The following is a 21461-nucleotide window of genomic DNA, read 5'->3' on the forward strand; positions in this document are numbered from 1 at the left end:
AATGCTGATGAATACAGTTTTGTGACAGACTCTGGGAGATTCTGGGAGGGAGAGAGCAAGCTGGCGCTGGGAGGGCGGCCTTGGAGTACGCCATTCATCCTCAGGGTCAGAAGTTGGCCCGGTGTTTGTTCTTTACGATGAAACAAAACCGCGGGAGAGCGCTGAGCGGTGGAGAACTACATCCAGCCAGTGGGCATTCAAATGATTTTTAGCTGCGATGTGCAAAAACCCTAGGTGCGCGGACAGAAGGGAGCCAGCCAGAAGGTTACGACAGGTCAGGAATAAATAACCAGCAGGCGGAGGATCCCTCAGATTCCGTCCTTCCTTTTGTCGGGTGCGGAGCGCCCGGCGAGCGCGTCCACAAAGGCTTTGGGAAGAAGCGGTTCCGCGCTGCACACTCGGCTCCAGCCCCGGGTAACGATCAGGGACCCCGAGGGGTGGTGGAAGCGGGGGCCCGGGGGCCCGCTCTCGCTGGCAGGGGCCCCACCATAAGTCGGGGGCGGGCCGCGGCTCGGCGGACGGCAGATCCCACCCCTTCCTTAGAGAAGCGCCCTCCTCGGCAGGACTGCAGCCGCCGCCGCCGCCGCCGCAGGTCACGGCCCCGCGAGGCGCCCGCCGCCCCGCCGCCCCGGAGCAGGTAGGCGCTTCGCTCGCGGCGCCCCGTCCCCCGCCCGGGCCGCCGAGCAGCCAGGGGGCGTTGGGCCCGGCTCCGCTCCCAGCCCGGAGGCGGAGACCGGGAGCGGCGGGAGCTGCAGCGGGGCTCCGGCGGCGGGGCCCGGCTCGGCTCCATCACTCGCCTCGGAGCGCCCCGGGCGCTGGGCCGCCGGCCCGACCCCCGCGAGCGCACGCCCCGAGCGCGGCGCAGGTGCGGGCGGCTCCCGGTCCCCCGCGGACGCAGCGCCGAGCCGGCGCCCGGTCCCGCCGCCGCAGCGCCGCTGCCCAGCCCCGCGCCCCCCGCCGGCTGCGGCGCAGGTCCCGTCCTTTGACAGGTGTCCCCGCTCCCGCCCGGCGGGTACCCAGGTCTTTGTTGTCGGGGGACTTTGGCGGGAAGGGACCCCAAGTTCGGCCTCCAGCCTCCTGGCCGTTCGACTCACTTTACCGTTAGCCCAGCCGGGCTGAGCGGCGGGCGGCCGGGAAGGAGCAGCAACTTGCCTGCCGCGCGCGCCGCCCTCCGTTCTCCACGCTCCGCGCTCGGCCGGGCTGGCTTCTCCGGGGCGCGCGCTGGGGGAAGAAAAGGGGTTTTCCGTCTCTCGGGGTTACCAAGGCTGTTTGGGGGCATCCGCTACAATTAGAAATAAAGCGATTAGGTTGGGTGATGGTGAGAGCCATTGTTTGGTGGTTTTCTCCTCTTTTAAATAAATCAAACGGACTCAGAGGACGAGGGAGTTTTCCCATTTTTAATTCATATTCCTTTTCTCTCAATTCATCCCTCTCCTCCGTCCACCCTACCTATAATGCACCTGGTTATATCTCAGACATTTTACTGGTTTGCGGGGGGTCAGGTTTATTCCTGCCAGACCTTCTCTCACGGCTAAGCCAGGATTGTGACTGCGAAGATGAGAACAGCCCAGTTGGAATGGAAGCCCCTCTCCTTGAAGGAACCCATTCTGACTTCCTACATGTGAGGTCCTGTTAGGGAACCAAACATAATAAATGACGTGTTTTGCTTTTTAAAGTTCTTGGATCTGTCTTGCACCTCACTTTTCACTTCTAATACGTATATCTTGGGGAATTTTCCATGTTATTGCTTAAAGAGTTCTCTTTTTAGATAGCTGCTTATTATTCAGTTGATAATAAATTATTATCAATGCTTCCAAATAAAGTTATTGGATCTATTAGAATAACAAAGCCTAAGCGATAATGTGAGTTTCTGCTTCATTTCTCTGCTTGAATCAAAGGCAGATTTTTTTTTTATATTGCAGGGCTGTAACTCCATTCTAGGCTGCAGCTCATCAAAACGATAGGCAAATGTGGATGTATACCTTCCATGGTAACAGTTGATAAATTGACCTAATTAACATTTTCAAAGAAAATTGTTAGGCTCATATATGTAATGTTTGCAGATCAAAGAATCTTAGAGTCTCAGCTCTCATGCATTAAATCCCAAACTTTTTCTTCTATTTGTCCTAGAGATACCATGTTTCCAGGATTAACGATAGCTGTCACTTCTTAATGAACTAGAAATGTAAATTTAATCTTCATGGCATAGCATAGGAATTTTAATGATGTGTCCTTTATTTATGCACATTTAATAAATGTCTTGCAAGCTCCCCAAGTTGGAAGCTCAAAAACTGGACATGGTAAATAAAAGGATGAAGAAGTTTTGCTAATAATGACTAGATGGCAGATGTTTTGACATTGAGCAAACAAAGTATTTGGAAAATGCATGTTTCTTATAATCTGCCATCAAAGGCAATCTGTTTGGATTATTTAAATCAACATTAAAGTGTCTTTATAACAATTGCTTAATTTATGCATTTCACATCAAATGCCTTTCACAGGTTGCTTTGCAGAGGAGATTTGCTCTGTGGCATATATATACATACATATATAATATATTATATATTATATAAACATAATAATTCCTCATGTTTAGGCTTTGTTATAAAACAGCAATTTTCAACCAGTGTGCATCATGGGATACCTGACTAGTCAGGGGCACTGACCTTTTTTCCCTTAGATTGTCAAATTTAAAAAAACGACAGCAGCCAACACAACAAAACCATCTGGTGTGAATGAATCAAACTTATACCTCTTTTTGTCAGATCGGCAAAAAATAGACTTTCTGGTGTGCTGCAGAATTTTAGTAATTAGTTTACGTGTGCCACGAGATGGAAAGGGTAGAAAATCACTGTTGGAGAGCCATCACACTCATGCCTCCGGCGACTTTGCAGGGGTTTTGTGTTGTGCTGACCTGGCCTCTCTGAGATCTCTCTTACCTGTCCTCCTGCCTTGTTTCTCTGTGACCTGGGCACACCCCTGCAGGACAGTGGCCAGGTCAGCAGGGCACCTGGAATCACGACAGAGGGGAAACTAGCTGGCCCCGCCATCTCAGCCACTGGTTTCTCTACGCTATAATCCGGCCAGTTGGGATCAGTTGAGCAACCAATTCAGCAAGACAGACACAGACAAGATAATGGATTCCCTCTCAGTCTTCCCCTTCAGGAGAAGGATCTACAGCAGCGGTTCTCAACCTGTGGGTCGCGACCCCTTTGGCGGTCGAACGACCCTTTCACAGGGGTCGCCTAAGACCATCCTGCATATCAGATATTTACATGACAATTCATAACAGTAGCAACATTACAGTTATGAAGTAGCAACGAAAATAATTTTATGGTTGGGGGTCACCACAACATGAGGAGCTGTATTTAAAGGGCCAGAAGGTTGAGAAGCACTGATCTATAGTGCTCAGAATCCACACTATGGTGGGGATTACGTTCTGTGCAGCGCAAATGTGATAAAGTTCTCAAAATGTGATATGAAGACCAGGTGTTGTTGAATCTGAGTCTCAGTTCATGAAAAAGCTAGGGACACACCAGATGTGTGAGAGAGATTTTCCTCGTTCTCAGGGTAACAGAAGTGGGTCCCTTCTTATTTTAACTATAAACTTTTATTCCTGGAGCTGATGGTACCATGTATTTTTATGTTTTTGGTTTGGTTTTTTGTTTTGTTTTTATAAATTGCTCTAAGCACTTTCAAACTAAGTTAGTGGAACTTTAACAAGCTATTGTGATCATCCAATAATCATTTCCTAGCATGTTTGGATTTTGAAAAACAACTTGTGGCAGCGGAAGGTCAGTGCAAAGAAATTTTAAATAGGCCGGTTGGAATGATATTATGAGATCATAATCGAATCTTTGGCAGTCGCCTTTAAATTCAACTCCACAGCCCTGGCCGATGTGGTTCAGTTGGTTGGACATCATCCCATGCACTGAACGGTTGCTGATTTGATTCCTGATCAGGGCATATGCCCAGGTTGCAGGCTTGATCCCCAGTAGGGGGTGTGCTCTCACTTCGATGTTTCTCTCTCTTCCTCCCCCTGTCTCTCTAAAAATCAATTTTACAATCTTTAAAAAAATAAATTCAATTCCACATTATTCAAAGTCAAGCTAGTTCTGCTGGGTACGACTTGGAAGTCTTTTTACCAAATGAGAAGTGAACAATTTTCTTTTTAGCATCTGTAAATGGCTTTTCTCTTGGTCAGTGCTGTCCAATAAAACTTTCTGCAGTGATGAAAATATTCTATAATCTGCCCAGCGTGGTAGCCAAGAACCACACGTGACTGAGTACTAAAAATTTGAAAAATGTCTAGTGCAATTGAAGAACTGAATTTTCATTTTTATTTAATTTTAATTAACTTAAATAGCTACTGGGGCTATTGGCTACCATACTGGACAGTGAAGCTCTAAATTCTCTCCACCCATCTCCTGTAGAAATAACACGTGATGGTAATATTCCTTTAGTTAGAAGCAAGTGGAAATTGACGTCAATAGAACCAAGAATGAGGCAGATTTGACTCTGTAATCCTGTTGTTACCAAAAAAACAAAAATAAAAACAAAAAAACACTTGTATTTACTCTAAAGAACATGTTTAATGCTGACGTTCAACTCTAAAAATAAAACTTCGCTTTTAAATTCCATGTCTGCTAGCCACAAAAATAAGCATCACCCAGAATTGTTTAGTTGCTTGGCCTCACATGTCTGGGTTCTTGAACTTTTTGAATTTGCTCTCTTGCACATTATAGAATCGTTTTTTCTGCGAGTTGATTTCTGCACTTTTTAAATTTTTCAAGGGGAGGGAGACTTGGGAAGGGGTAGAAATTGAAGGTGAGTTGCACCCTCCACCCCCTGCAGTTACAGAAGCACTATGACAAGTCTGACAAGTGAGTTCACCTGCCTCAAGGAGTGGCTGAGGCTCTGTCTCTCCAGCGCCCTCTTGTCTAGTTTCTTTCCCTTGGGCTTCAAACCCAGCTCTTCTTTTTCAGCCCAGCCCCTGGCGCTGAACAAATCCACTTAAAAAATTACCTACCATTATTTTTGGTAAAACCATTAAAATGGGATTTTTAAAAAATATATATTTCTTATTGATTTTTCACAGAGAGGAAGGGAGAGAGATAGAGAGTTAGAAACATCGATAGGCTGCCTTCTGCACACCTCCTACTGGGGATGTGCCCACAACCAAAGTACATGCCCTTGACCGGAATCGAACCTGGGACCTTTCAGTCCGCAGGCTGACGCTCTATCCACTGAGCCAAACCAGTTAGGGCTAAAATGGGATTTTATTTAACAGCTACCATGTTTCAATTTTTAGACTAATCTGTTGTGATTAAAGCCATCATTTGAGAGTGACACATTTTTAATTAGACTTTTTCACAAGGCACGGCCTCTCATATTTATTGTAAGTGATTGACCATCCCTCTACCTAGGACACCTCTCCTCAGGCCAGAGCTCGGGGTCCTGGTGGTCCCCCTTCAAATGGAGAGACTCTTCCTCAGTCAGTTACTTCGAAATTTTTCAAATGTGTTTGCGCATATTAACTAGGATATAAATTAGATTTACCCCTAAATTGTCTCTGCCCTGAAGGTGTTAACACCCTAGGATGCCTTTTTCCAAATTAGTGTTCATCCCACAAGGGGATAGAGATGCTTGAATAAATTTAGGAAATGGTCCATATAGTAGTCCTTGTGTGTGTGTGTAGATTTACATTGCACAACAGCATGGTAAGATGAGATATATAGACTTATTTAATTTTTGTATTGCTTATGCTTTTAAAAAAAACTTTTATACAATGCTTATAATAGTTTTCAAACTACAGTTCTTGGGTCATGAAACCAATTCAACCAGCCAGGATCAGCATTTTTAAAATTAACTTTATTTGGGTGACATTAATTAATAAAATTAAATAGGTTTCAAACGTATAACTCTATGATACATGACCTGTATATTGCATTGTGTGTCCACCACCCAAAGTCAGATCATCTTCCATCACCACATATTTGGCCTTCTTTACCCTTTACTATATCCCCACACCTCCTTCCCTCTGGTAACCACCATACTGTTGTCTGTGTCTGTGAGTTTTTTCTTTGTTTTTTTCTTGTTTGTTCATTTATTGCTTTCAGTTTTATATCCCAAATATGAGTGAAATCATATAGTTCTTGACTTTTCAACAGATTAGTCTGACTTATTTCACTTAGCATGATCATCTCAAGGTCCATCCATGTTATTGCAAGTGGCAGTATTTCATCTTTTCATATGTCTGAGTAGTATTTTATTGTATACATGTTCCACAAATGGCAACAGATATATGAAAAGGTGTTTGGCTTCACTAGCTATTAGGGAAATGCAAATCGAAACTACAATGAGATACCACCTCATACCTGTTAGAATGGCTATAATCAAAAGACAAGTAATAACAAGTGTTGGAGAGGTTGTGGATAAAAAAGGACTCTCATTCACCGCTGGTGGGAATGTAAACTGGTACAGCCATTGTGGAAAACAGCATGGAGGCTCTTCAAAAAATTAAGAATAGAGTTACCCCTCTTCTGGGTGTCTACCTGAAAAATTTGAAAACAGTTTTTCACAAAGCTATGTGCACTCCTGTGTTTATTATGGCATGATTGCAGTGGCTAAGCCATGAAAACAACTGAAGTGTTCTTATATAGTAAACACTATCTAAGCATGGTCATTATTTGTATTATCATATAAAATATGTGTATATATATCGGTCATGATATAGAACACTATCTCTGAAACTAAGCTTGGGGCCCACTTAGGGAAGTACTGATCTAAGATATATGTAATAGAGGATAGCAACATGTACCATTATTGAGTACTTACCAAAGGCTCCGTGCTGAATGCTTTACATGTATTATCTTATTTCTCACAGTCCCTTGATGTAGGAGCTACCATAATCCCACAGTTCCTATATCCCAGGAAGTGATAGAGGCAGAATCTGAACCCTGGGCAGTCTGGTGACAGTCCAGAGTTCAACCACGTCACCTCCTATATTGCAATGCGATGTCAATACATAGATGGACATCTGCAGACCTATGAGACCGCAGTGTTGTACAGCATTGCACAAGTGCAGATAGGAGCCGGCCACACTTGTGTTCTGTATAAGATGAAGCTTGATGAGCGAGTGGGGAATCATTGCACATTCAGGCTGGAAGAGACCTCACTGCTGCCAGCCTGTGGCCTCTGGAGGCTAACACCCTTGGACAGGCAGCCTGCTGCCCAAAGAGACTCGGATGTTCCAGCAGATTACATCTCCAGAGCTCAGTCTTTCCCTCCTAACCACTTCCTAACGTCTGCATACTGGTTTGTAGCAAACAGTGACATATGGTCTAGATAGATATACCTATCCCATCCATAAATTCCCCCCCCCCCCACTTTTTACTACATTCTGAGTTATTTGTGGTGTTGTTTTTTGTTTTTGTTTTCCAAAACCACTTCTTGCCTGGAAGTGCTTCATTTTATATATGACAATATAGTATTTATTAGTTTTATTTTAGTTTTAGGTATTCATCGTAATGATTTGATATTTAAATATATTGTAAAATGGTCACCACAATAAGTCTAGTTACCATCCCTCACCACAAGTTAGTTTTTTTTTCTTGTGATGAGAAACTTTTAAGATCTTTCTTAGCAACTTTAAAATATACAATACAGTATTATTAACTATCACCATACCGTGCATCCCTAGGACTTATTTAATGATGGGAAATTTATATCTTTTGATTTAATTTTTAATATAATAAATGGAAAGCAATGTTGTTTTAAGAATTTAATACCTCTTCTAGGCATCTACCTGAAAAACTCGAAATCATTTATTTGCAAAGGTATATGCACCCCTATGTTCATTGCAGCACTATGCACAGTCGCCAAGACATGGAGACAACTGAAGTGTCCTTCGATGAAGGATTGAGTAAAGAAGATGTAGCACATCATACTACTCAGCTATAAGAAAAGGTGAAATACTACCATTTGCGACAACATAGATGGAGCTTGAGAATATTGTACTGAATAATATAAGGGCAATAAGTCAGTCAGAAAAAGCTAAGAACCATATGATTTCACTCATATGTGGGATATAAAGCTGAAACTCACAGACAGAGACAGACAACAGTGTGGTGGTTACCAGAGAGAAGGGGGTGGAGAGGTAGTAAAGGGTAAAGGAGGCCAAATGTATTGTTACGGAAGATGATTTGATTTTGGGCGGTGGGCACACAATGCAATGTACAGATCATGTATCATAGAAATGTACACCTGAAACCTATGAACCAGTGTCACCCCAATAACTTTAATAATAAGTAAAAATAAATAAAAGAATTTCATATAAAAGAAGTCTGGAAATCCTTTCCCTCTCCTCCCCCCAGTGCAATTTAGAAAGTAAAACTAATTTTATTTTGGAAGTAGATTTCAGTTTTCCTTAAAGGTCAAACTAAATATAAGCAATTGCTTGTCCATAGACTGCGAGATAAAATAGAAGAGGCGAAAGCTTGTCATCATGGTTACTCTTCTTCTTTAAGAAGTACAGGCTGTGTCTAACATGCTAAAAATCCATAAGATATTCAGACTTTTTTTCAAGGTTGCAGAATCGTCCATCTCCAGGGACAGTGATACAGGCTATCTGTGGAATACAGAGTGTCTTTGAAAAAATGTTGAAAGTCATGTAATACTTTTAGGCAAGTGTAGACAAAGCTTAAGAAGTAATTGTGATTAACTATGGCAGTAGAGGAAATTAGCCTGTAGTTTAAATGGTTTTAATTATTATAATGATTTATGGTTTTCAATTGAATGTAAACATAAATGTCTCCAAAAATAGCATAGCTTTACTATTCATTAGACATTTCATTTATTAACAAAGCAGACTTCTTCCTAGATTTTTTACACTTATAATGTGATTTAACTGCCAGAGAAATATCTTTAAATGGAAATAAGTGGAAGTTTTAAAGCATAAACTGACTGTACATGGCAAAAATGATGTTTTTTTTTCTAATTAGGCTGCTTAATGAAATAGTCTTTCAAATTATTTTTCCTTCAATTGATCCATGAATGAAGAGGTATTAATTAAGAAATGTTGATACCACTGTAAAGCAGTCAAAATAGAAATATAATTTTTTACTGAATTTGGAGTGTATAAATAGAATTAGAATTCTGTAAAGTAATTGTCCTGGAATTTCTAATGGAAATATATCTCCTAGAATGTCTAAAATCTACTGTTCATTCACCCCTATGTTCATAGCAACACAATTTACAATAGGTAAGATCTGGAAACAGCCTAAGTACATGAGAGGATAAGAAAGCTGTGGTACAGTTACCCCATGGAATACTATGCAGCAGTGAAAAAAAAGAAAAAAAAAAGGAATCTCTTACCCTTTGAGACAGCATGGAAGGACCTGGAAAGTATTACGCTAAGCAAAATAATCCAGAAAGAGAAAGACAAGTATCACATGATCATATTCATATGAGGCATCTAATAAACAAAATAAACTGATGAACAAACTAGATCCAGAGACAGAAGCATGGAACAGACTCTGAAATCTCAGCGGGAGGGTGGGGGTGGGTGAGTGGGTGAGAAGAGATCAACCCAAGAACTTGAATGCATATATGCATAGCCCATGGACACACAATAGGGTGGTGGAGGCAGGGGCAGACTATAAGGGATCAATGGGAGAAAAAAAGGGGACATATGTAATACTTTCAACAATAAAGATTAAAAAAAACCTTAAAGAGTATTTGCATAGAAGCGCTAGTAACTAAAATACACCTACATGCAGGAGCAGGAATACTAACTTAGAGGTGACCGTTGTCTTCCTTGCAGCGTGATTTTCCCACACAGTCTAGACTTCAAAAGTGCGTCAGTTTGAATTTTCCCCCCAGTGTTGTCAATGAAAGCACAATGTTCATATTTATCTCCCTGTAATTTTAGCAGCTATTGGAATTTTTCTTGACAAAGTTGATTATCTTTTCTGACATTTTGATTAGTGGTTTTCCATTTTAATTTGAGCTTGTATGTGGCATAAAAATTGATTTATATGAAAAGGAGTGGGTTGCCCTTTGATGGAATACATCATAATGATTTGATGTACCAAAATTTTGATTGAATGTGTATGATATAAAAATAAAGGCAAACATTTTCCACGAACTGCTTTGGCAAAAAGATACCATTGTGATCAAATGGTGGCACATTGTGCTCTTTTAAGATCAGGCCATTGAACCAAGTGAATGTTCACTTACAGAGCCAGACGTTGGCAGCTCAGAAACGGCATTCTTGATTAGCTCTTGGACAATATTTGTGAAATCCCTAGCATGGCCCCTGGCCAGAGTAACTTCTTTTTTTTACTCTTATTTTTCAACTGTTTTTTAATTGTTGCTTTTTCCTTATTTATAACACATGTTTTAACTCATTTTATCACATGGAAAATGAAAGAGGATTGTTCTGGATAATTGCTTCCCAATTGAGCATCTAAGGCAGCCGTGGGCAAACTACGGCCCGCGGGCCTGATCCGGCCTGTTTGAAATGAATAAAACTATTGAAAAAAAAAGACCGTACCCTTTTATGTAATGATGTTTACTTTGAATTTATATTAGTTCACACAAACACTCCATCCATGCTTTTGTTCCGGCCCTCCAGTCCAGTTTAAGAACCCATTGTGGCCCTCGAGTCAAAAAGTTTGCCCACCCCTGATCTAAGGCATCTAAGGCTAGCAAAAGCCTTTGGAAGTCACATAATTTATTTCTTAGAACCTCGGCATGACCACAGTCATCACAGAGAGACTCTTAGTATTCTACTTTTAGTCTATGAATATTTTACACTAGTTCTTGACACATTGTTTATCCAAGCTGACTTAACAGTAATCTGAAGTTAAACCTAGGCTCACTTCGGTTTCGTATATCTCCTGGTTTGCTTGCTTATGGCATATTTACCTTGTCTTTCCCATTATATCATTGTTGGTTTGTGTGTAGAAATTATATTATGTAAGGATACCCTTATCCTAACTGACCTTTAGCATTTATTCATTCACTCATTTATTCATTCAACAAATGTGATTTACTATGAGCAGACATGATCTAGATCAGTGATGGCGAACGTATGACACGCGTGTCAGAGGTGACACGCGAACTCATTTTTATGGTTGATTTTTCTTTGTTAAATGGAATTTAAATATATAAAATAAATATCAAAAATATAAGTCTTTGTTTTTCTATGGTTGCAAATATCAAAAAATTTCTATATGTGACACGGCACCAGAGTTAAGTTAGGGTTTTTTCGAAATGCTGACACGCCGAGCTCAAAAGGTTCGCCATCACTGATCTAGATCTGGTTGATAGAGCAATGAACAAGACAGATGGTGTTTCTGCCCTCAGGGAGATTTATACTCTGATCTATATTCTAGCTCAGAAATAAACAAGGAGCTAGTATAGCATATGGCTAAGGTGCTGTAGAGAAAAATAAATCATGGTAAAGAATGTGGAGGCACTAGAGAATGTGCTCTGAGAACTAGAGAAGTCTCCTTGTTGTCTGCTGCAAACTTAATAGTGATTCTTAGCACTTTTCTGAGACTAGCCCTGGGACCTGCAGTCCTTTTCTTTCTTTTATTCAAGCCTGACCATCCAACTATGTCCATAACCCCACATCCTCCGGCCTCCTACAGGTCCGTAACTTGTGCCAGCATAACCCCTCACATGCACCTTGCTACTCCCATGTATCATATCTTGTCTTTTCAGTCCCTCTTACCTCTTTCACTTCTAGTCCTCTGTTGATTTCCCCACATTCTTTTTCTCTTCGCCCTAGGGAATCCATGGTTAAAGTTCTCAGCCTTTTGGCTGATTGCGCTCTCAAGCTTCTCTGTGGGTCACTGCATGAGAGGCTTGTCATCCCCAATTTTGAGGCTAAATGTGGTAAACTGCCTGCCACCCTTTCTCATCACTACTCTTCATCCAGCTCCAAGTCACTTCGTCTGTTTCTTGAAAACTGAAGACCTGGCTCCATGTCTTCTCATACCGCCCTTTCCTCTCCAACTCTTGTCGTAACCCTTGGTGATGGCACCATCCTAGGTGAACTGACCATGAATCTGGTCTCAAAATCCATTGGACCTTTTTACTTAATGAGCTGTGTATCCTTGCAACTCATTCACTCATTCATCCCACTTCCTGGGATGTCCTATCTTTCAACTTTCTTCAACTAACCAAAGTCTCCCTTGCACGTGCAAATGTATTCAGATCCATCTTCATCTCCTTCCCTGGGAGGATGTGGTATCCATATTTCCCCATGTTTAAGGCCGGCCCATTACTTAAACCCTGAATGCCATCTTCTTGTGCCTCCTTCAGAACCGTTGCTATTTTAATATTCCTCTTTTTTCTGTGGTCTTATATCTCTTTTTGTTTATTACTGGCTCCTTCTCATCAGCCAAGCATTCATAATTTTCTCCCATCCTAAAAAATAAATCTCCTAGGTCAGTGGTCGCAAATCACGACTTGCGAGCCACATGTGGCTCTTTGGCCCCTTGAGTGTGGCTCTTCCACAAAATACCACATGTGGGCATGCACGTACAGTGCGATTGAAACTTCGTGGCCCATGCGCAGAAGTCGGTTTTCGGCCTGGGCGGGTGTATTTTGAAGAAGTGGCGTTAGAAGAAGTGGGGGGTGTCCGTCAGTCGGGCAACGGGAGACGCGGCGCAGGCCCCAGCACAGGTGGGCCACGGGATACGCAGCACGGGGGAGGTGTGCACGATTCATGCAGGAGTTGAGTGAGCCAGTGAGTCAGCAGTCTCATGTGCAGTGGTTAGTGCTAGTCGCTTCTGCAAAATCGCACGCAGGTGACAAAAGATAGACGAAACAAATATACAAGACGAGTGTGGATGGGAGAGTTGGAAGGGGTCGACCTCAGCGAACATACCTCAATCAGACTGAGGACGTTTTTAGCAAAGGCCAGCTTAGGAGTACCCTAATTAAGTTAATAACAATGTACCTACCTATATAGTTTAAGTTTAAAAAATTTGGCTCTCAAACTGGGAGCGCCCGGTCGGAGGCTCTGGATCATGTCTGACGTGAGGGAGGTGCCACCTGCTCGCTCCCCGACCCTCTCGAATTCCAGAACCTACTGTTCAATGCCCACCTCCCCCTGTAGAGACCCCCGGGGCTAGGCCTTCTCAGATAGGATAGAGTAGGGACCTTTACCTCAGAATTATGTAAACTGTGATTGTGTTTTAGAGAAATTACTATTTGCTAAAACCAGTTATAGTTGATTGTGTGTGTGTGTGTGTGTATGTAAATGACCATGGAAGGGAATTTTATAGACGTCTGTGCAGTAGACTTGTGCCCTCACGGTGCGTCCCCGTCTTACCTGCAGCTGTGAGTCGGAGAAGGTTCGTCTGTCATGGTCTGTGGTCAGGGAAGCAGCAGCGTCACACGCGGAAACACCCCTGGGCGGGGTGGGAGCGGGTGTTGCTGTTGCAGCCGCTGGACTCCCTTCCTTACCAGTGGTGTGTGGTCTTCCTGTTGCATTTCACGGGCCTGGGGGGCGGCCCCTAGCGGAGGCGGTCGGAGCCCCTCTCACGATGCTGCCCCGGCGTCTCTGTCTGCGTTCAGCGCTCCGTGTGGACACGGTCAGTGCGCGGGTTGGTGTCGATTTCTCATACCAAAGACAGAAGTCAGTGTTCGTCCACATACTTTGTCTTGCCCGTATGCAAAAATAAGTGAAAAGAGTGTTAAAACCGCTTCATTAAGTGATTTTCTTTTCCAGATTTTATTAACTTACTTATATTTTTACCTGTGGTGAAATACATATAACATAAAATTTACCATCTTAACCATTTTTAAGTATACAGCTCAATGGTGTTAAGTATGTTAACATGTGCATCCAATCTCCAAAACTCTTAGCATCATGCAAAACTGAAACTCTGTAACCTTTAAACAGCAGCTCTCCATTTCCCACTCCTCCCCAACCGCCATTCTACTCTCTCTATGAATTTAACTACTCTAGATACCTTGTGTACTAGTAAGTGGAATCATACATTGTTTGTCTATTTCTGATTGGCTTATCTCACTTAACACAATGTCCTGAAGCTTTATACATATGGTAGCATGTGTCAAAATGTCCTTTCTTTTGTAAGGCTTAATAATATTTCATTGTATGCATATGTCACACTATGAATGATTTCATTTTTGAAGAAAAAGATATTTGTTAGTATATGTAAACATAGGTAGAATATATAAACACACATATATAAAAGATTATACATCAAAATGTTAACAGTGGTTATCTCTAAATTGTGGAATTTTGAATATTTTTCATCTTCTTTTTTCTGATCTGTACCTTTTGAAGTATTTACAATGAGCACATTTCCCTGTTGTAGAAGCTGAAGGAGACAAACCTTTAATGGCTCCTCCTCAGCCAGTCTAGTCACCCCCGTGATCAGGCACCTGCCCTCCTCTCTTGCTCAACCTTCCCCACTCCCTACCGTACCCATTGTGCTCTGAGCACCACAAAACTCTGGTTCTCGCACACGGTGACTGATGCCATGGAGGCCCTGCCCAGGCTGCATTCGCAGCTGCATAGGAAGCCTACTCATCCCTGAAGACTCAGCCAGGATCGTTTCCTTCTTGGGTGCCCTCCCCCGCCCTCCATGCTGGCTCAGTCTCCTTGCTTTGGAGCTCCCAATCCCCTGTACTAATCTCTGCTGCTGCACTTGTGTCCTCATGATCTATGAGCTACCTGAGGATAGGGACTGTGCATTCATCTTTGTATTCCCAGTACTTAGAACAGAGCCAAGCATAATAATCTGGGCAGCTTGGGGACCACTGGTCACTCAGAGGGGCTGGGTCACTGGATGCCCAGAAATGAAGCTGGAAAAGCAGGTGGAAGACTTGCCCCACGCCTTTCTTTTCCACTATGCTCTGCTGCCTGTTGTAGAAACCATGTAAAGATTTAAAATACTTTACCTTTTACTGAAAAGAAATTGGATATGAAAATTATTGAAAACATGACATTCCTGCCTTAATGATACCGGTGAGCTTTGGTCATGTGGGCCATGCCTGGCCTCCTGTGTTGTTGGCCTTACAGTGCACGTTCGGTAAATACCTGTTCATCTGCTTAAGACCCCTAGTAGCACTGTATGCTCAAACCTCTTTCTTAAACTCAGCTACTGTGTCGGGCTGGGACAGGATTTATTTAGAGGCACTGGAGGCCTTTATTATCACCCTTCACATCAAATGATAGAGAGACTGGCTGCCTACACTACATGTCTGATTGATCCGGTCAGGGCTTTATGAGAAATAAAAAAGAAGTAAAAAGATCTACTACTGACATGGCTTTGAGTGCTGTGTTGAAGCACCTGGTGGGTAAAGACAGCTAATGAATCCTTCTCGCCCTTGATGTTGCCAGCTACACCTTGGACTGAGAGGGGCTTAATGGCATATTGTGAATAATGGTAGTTCACACTGAAAAGCTGTAAGGTGCCATACCATTTGGTAAAACAAATCTCACAGGCTGGCACAGTTAGGTAGTATGGGACAATTCTCTGACATATGAAAGGAGGATTCTAGGCCTCCTTTAGGCAGCATGAAAAGGGCAGGTAGAAAAATGAAAAACAGTTTTAATTACTGTGGGACTGAATTGGGTAAGGCCATCTTCAGCCTCTGGGCCCACAAGGATTGATCCTGCTTTTCCTTGAGAAAAGTGGCCCAATGTGAGTGATTCACCCAAAGCAGCTGCAATTTTTAGAAAACAATTATTGATGCTAAGACATTCAGTGTTTGAAATGATGCATTTTTCAACTGTAGGACCAACATGTGGTATGTTGGCATAGATAGCTTGTGCCATTTACCTCAGAATCACAATGGCTTAATTGAATGTTCCTTCTTACCAAGATCAGAACCTTATTGTAGAAGTTTGGCTCGACTAGATAGTCCTGGTTATGATACTATTTTGTTTTCTTTTGGTTTTTCCCAGTAGGCCAAAAAGAAAGTAACAAGATCACTTGGAATAAACATTAGACCTGAAGATAAAACATCAACATTTAAGTCCTGGCCTAATTGCTCTCTATACCGACTGTGTGCGTGGAGAAGTTATTTAATATATGGAAGCTTAGGGTTTCTATTGTTCATCCATAAAATGTGGGTTTATTTGTCTGTCTTGCTCACTGGACTGTAAACTTCTTCAGAGTAGGGGTTGTAGTTCATCCATCGCTGAAAACTCCATACATGGGATGTAGCCTGGCAGGTGAGAACTCTGTACATATTTGTCGAACAAATCAGATTCATCTTACTACTTCATAGGTTGTTTTGAAGAGCAGCCATAGATGCAATGCTCAGAGTATAGGCTCTGGAGTCAGTGCCCTGGGTCCTAACCTGGCTCCAACATTCCCAGCAACATGACATTGTGCAGGCTACTAACCTTTGTGCATCTGTGAAAGTGGATGACTGTCCCTTCCTTCAAGGGTTGTGAGTTTTAGATCTGCCTGGCACACAGTAAGTGATATATATATATATAATGTATATATATATACACACACACACACTGAGTGGCCAGATTATTATGACCACCTGTTTGTAGGTAAATTAGCTATAATTTTGTGCTGCAGTTGCTAGAGGGCCAGACCATTATAAATAGGGAATCGGGTTGTTTACCACAAGAGTAAAAGTGATTTTTTTCTGAAGATATGGGTAAACAAGTTTACCGCGATTTAACGGCCTTTAAATGTGGGCCCTGCTCTGTGCGTGACGGGGGGAGCTCCCCAACCCCCTGATGGGCCCTGCTCTGTGCATGACAGGGTATGGAGCCCTAACACCCCTGATGGGCCCTGCTCTGTGTGTAACAGGGGGCAGCGCCCCAACCCCCTGATTGGCCCTGCTCTGTGTGTGACAGGGGGTGGCGCCGCAACCTCCCCATCGACCCTGCCTTGAGTGTGACAGGGGGCGGTGCCCCAACCCCCCAATTGGCCCTACCCTGAGCGTGACTGAGGGTGGCATCGCAACCTCCCGATCCGCCCTGCTCTGTGCATGACAGGGGGTGGCGCCCCAACTCCCCAATCGGCCCTGCTCTGAGCCCGACCAGGGGCTGCACCTAGGGATTGGGCCTGCCCTCTGCCACCTGGGAGCAGGCCTAAGACAGCAGGTCATTATCTCCCGAGGGGTCCCAGACTGCGAGAGGGCACAGGCCGGGCTGAGGGACCCCCACCTTCCACCCCCACCCCCACCCCGAGTGCACAAATTTCTGTGCACCGGGCCTCTAGTATATATATATATATATATATATATATATATATATATATATATGGCCAGATTATTATGACTACCCCATCAATACTTCGTTGGGCCACCTTTTGCCTTCAATACTGTGGCGATTCTTCTTGGCATTGACTCCATGAGATGTTGAAAGGTGATGCGAGGAATCTGACACCATGCCTGAAGAATAACACTGTCCAGTTCTGTGAGATTTGATGGTTGTGGAACCAGCTGCCTGATGGCTCTTTTAACTTCATCCCACAAATGCTCAACTGGATTGAGATCTGGAGATTGTTGGGGCCACCTAAGCAAGGTAAAGTCTCCCTCATGTTCTTGAAACCACTCCTGCACAATACGAGCACCATGGCATGGTGCATTGTCTTGTTGGAAGAAGCCATCTCCATTGGATACGCCATCAACATGATAGGATGGACTTGATCAGCAATGATACTTAGGTATGTTGTGCTATTCAGACATTGTTCCACACGAATTTAAGTGCCCAGATCATGCCAGGAAAACATGCCCCAAACCATAACACTGCCCCCACCAGCTTGAAGGGTTGTACTCATGCATGTGGGGTGCATGCTTTCATGCTGTTTCCGCCAAATTCTCACTCTGCCATCTGCATGATGCAACTGGAAACATGATTTATCGGACCACATGACTTTTTTCCAATGCTCAACTGTCCTATCCTGTGTTCCTGTGCGAATTGGAGATATCTTATCTTGGTAACTGCAGACAGCAAAGGTGTTCGAACAGGCCTTTGGCTTCCATATCCCATACGATGCAGTGTACGGCTTATTTGCCTACAAACATCAGGTGGTCATAATAATCTGGCCACTCACGTTCAAATATATCCCACGTTCAAAGGCTGTCAAATCAGGTTGTTTACCCATATCTTCAGAAAAAAATCTCTTCTACTGTCATGATAAACAAGCTGCTTCCCTGTTTATAATGGTCTGCCCTCTAGCAACTTCAGCACGAAATTATAGCTAATTTGCCTACAAACGTCAGGTGGTCATAATAATCTGGCCACTCAGTGTGTGTGTGTGTGTGTGTGTGTGTGTGTGTGTGTGTGTGTGTGTCCTATGTAATAAAAAGGTAATATGCCAATGGACCCTAACAGCAGAACGACTGGGAATGACTGGTCACTATGACACACACTGACCACCAGGGTGCAGACGCTCAATGCAGGAGCTGCCCCCTGGTGGTCAGTGCACTCTCACAGGGGGAGCTCTGCTCAGCCACAAGCCAGGCTGACAGCTGCCAGCACAGCAGTGGTGGTGGGAGCCTCTCCCGCCTCCTCAGCAGCGCTAAGGATGTCCAACTGCAGCTTAGGCCTGCTCCCCGCTGGCAAGTGGACATCCCCCAAGGGCTCCCGGGCTGCCAGCGGGATGTCTGTCTGCCAGCTTAGTCCTGCTCCCCTGGGGCAGGCCTAAGCCAGCAGGTGCACATCCCCTGAGAGGTCTCAGACTTCGAGAGGGCACAGGCCAGGCTAAGGGAACCCCCCTTAAATTATAAAAATATTTTTATATTTTTATATATAAAAATATATATAATTTATATGACATGTGAAAGGTCTTTCACAGAGCTAGCCACATAAAGGTAATATTTATTTGATGAGGTCTTGCCATGTACTGGACATACTTCGAAATACTTTCAGTTTTGTGTCATTCCCTATCTTAATCAGTGGTAATTCCATTCTGTTCCACATTTTCTAAAACCCAGTTAGGGTGGCTGGGCTTATTAATCCTCACCCAAGGATATTTTTCCATTGATTTTTTTTTAGGGAGAGTGGGAGAGAGATGAAAAGACAGAAAGAAACATCTATGTGAGAGAAACACATCAACTGGTTGCCTCCTGCAACTGGGCCGGGGAGGAGCCTGCAACCAAGGTATGTGCCCTTGACCTGAATTGATCCAGGACCCTTTGGTCTACAGACCAACACTCTATCCACTGAGCCAAACTGGCTAGGGCTCACCTGCACCCTTTTACTGATACCCATGATCACCTTGATGCAAAGTGTAAGATCAAAGAAGAGTTGACCTTGGGCTGCCCTGGCCTGGAACTGCAGCTTGCTCTCTTTCTCCACTGTTCGCTCTGTAGAAATAACGGGTCCATTCCCAGGCTTTACAGATTATGTTAAATAATAACGATTTCATATGTGAAAACACTGCAGTAGTTTCCACACCGGTTTCCCCGCCTCCTGCCTCTTGGCCACTTGAGTGCACAGTGCTGTCTGCTCATCTCCCCAGCATTTTGCTTTTACAAGGTCTCCCTGACCCAGGAGCACGCCTGAAATAGATCTTATTTATAGGACCAAATCCAGGCTACTGCTGTTGGCATTGAAGGCCGTGCATAATCAGGACCCATTTTACCCACCCATGCTTTTCTTCCACTCACCAGTCTTCTTACTTTCATTTTCATGGTTACCACACTGAAATGCCCTCCCTAGCCCATTCTATTTATTGGCATTTGCCCACTGTTATAAGGCCCACCTTTTTCGTAAACCCTACCTCTTTGTGAACGTTGATTGGCTTCTTCTGATATTTTTGCATGTGCTTATATTTAATTTAGAGCTTTATTAGGTACCATTTTTTAAATTAGTATCTTCTCAGATTGTTAACTTGGTCATATTAATATTGTTATAAGCTTTATTAGTTAGGCACTCAGGAAAATTGTATTGGTTTTATATGTGTAACTAAAAAAGCAAATAACATTGTCTTCTTGGCAGCTGTCATTTCACCCCACTGCACATAAACAAAGCCCTGGAGACCATATGCGGTAAAACAAAACAATGCTGTAGAGCAAGTCAGGGCTGCTGTTGCTATTACGGGACTCGTAAGTTTTTATTTTTGACTTTTATAATAATAAGACTCTGCTTCAGTATATCAACATTTCTTCACCATTAAACCATGGATAAACTGTAGAATTGAGAGCCAGACCCTGGAATCATTTAAGTACATCGTGGGAATTCAATAAATGTAGTAGACAGACTGGTTTCTACTTTATTTTTGGCTCCTTACTGATTTAGTCAGATTTGTACGTGTCACTTTACCTCCCTCTACTAATTTAGCACACCTTCGAAAATACTAAGATTTTATTAAATGTAGGATAGACTGAAATACAACTTTATTGCAGGAGCACACACATATCACCCGTATGATGAGAACCAACATCGTCTTCTTGTCCTTTCTCCGTCCTTCTCTTCCTTCTTTTTCTTCTCTTTCACATCCAGTGGCATCCAAAATGTGGAAAGCATTGGACTAGGAGCTGGGTGGACTTGTAGATGATTAAAACATTTCCTTCTCTCTCTAACCATCACACAAGATTGAATTAAAATAGGGTAAAGAGTTTACATAAGTGAACTGGGGAAAGAAAGAAAAAGAAAGACAAACTTGGAAAATATATAACTTACAATAAACCGTACTACGCTTCTAGTATGTGTCAAACTCCATGCTAGGTAATAATCACATGACTGTATATTCACAACAAATATTTCAGGTAAATACACTCATCTACTTTGCAAAAAAAGAATTGGAATACATTGGGAAAGAGGCAGAGCTGGAATTCAAGTCTTGACCACTCTTTTATTATACCAATCTGTCCTTATGCCGGTATAAAAATAAAGTTTAATCTATAATAATAGAAATGGAATATGCTAATTAGACCAGACGTCCTCTGGACCAAGCCGGGGCTGTGAGGGAAGCCCAGGTCCTGGGTGCCTGCCTGTGGCCAGAGGGAAGCCGTTGCTGGCAGCCGGGGGAAGGAAGGTCTACTCTTGCACAAATTTCATGCATTGGGCCTCTAGTATGTAAATAAGAGGTTTTGATGGATACTTTTAAATAACCACGGAGCTTTGCAGGAGTTCACTTGTCCCTAGGGGAAATTAGGATAAAGAGTAATAAAGTACAAAAGAAATAATACACAAGGGAAAATATACTTATTAAGAAAATAAATACCCATCAGTTTTGAAGCCTCTCAAGTAATGAATGCTAATCTCTTATTAACTGCTAAAAGAACGGGTAGAGACAATGAATGACTTCTTTTGTGAAATTCCAAATAAAACTAACTTTCTTCAGAATTATTAAGTAGATTGTAAAGAGGGACTTAGACACATTCTTATATGTAGTTATGTGTTTCAGCAGTTATTCCAGATGAATGTTAGAAACACTGTCAAATCCCAAATTAATCCCCTTAAGGTTTTTCTTAATTGAATTCTTTGATATCTC

The 21461-nt window shown here is 42.9% G+C and overlaps 1 protein-coding gene across 1 annotated transcript in view; it reads left to right on the plus strand.

Annotated features, from left to right (window-relative positions):
* Nucleotides 1-405: 405 nt before the first annotated feature.
* Nucleotides 406-21461, plus strand: part of TMEM150C (transmembrane protein 150C) — an 85094-nt gene continuing 64038 nt past the window's right edge. Inside the window, exon 1 of the mRNA XM_081090878.1 lies at nt 406-414. The gene's annotated coding sequence lies outside the window, so the exon portion shown is untranslated. The remainder of the gene's footprint in view (nt 415-21461) is intronic.

Source organism: Myotis nattereri, assembly GCF_964212035.1.
Source record: "Myotis nattereri genome assembly, chromosome: 1".
Taxonomy (NCBI): domain Eukaryota; kingdom Metazoa; phylum Chordata; class Mammalia; order Chiroptera; family Vespertilionidae; genus Myotis; species Myotis nattereri.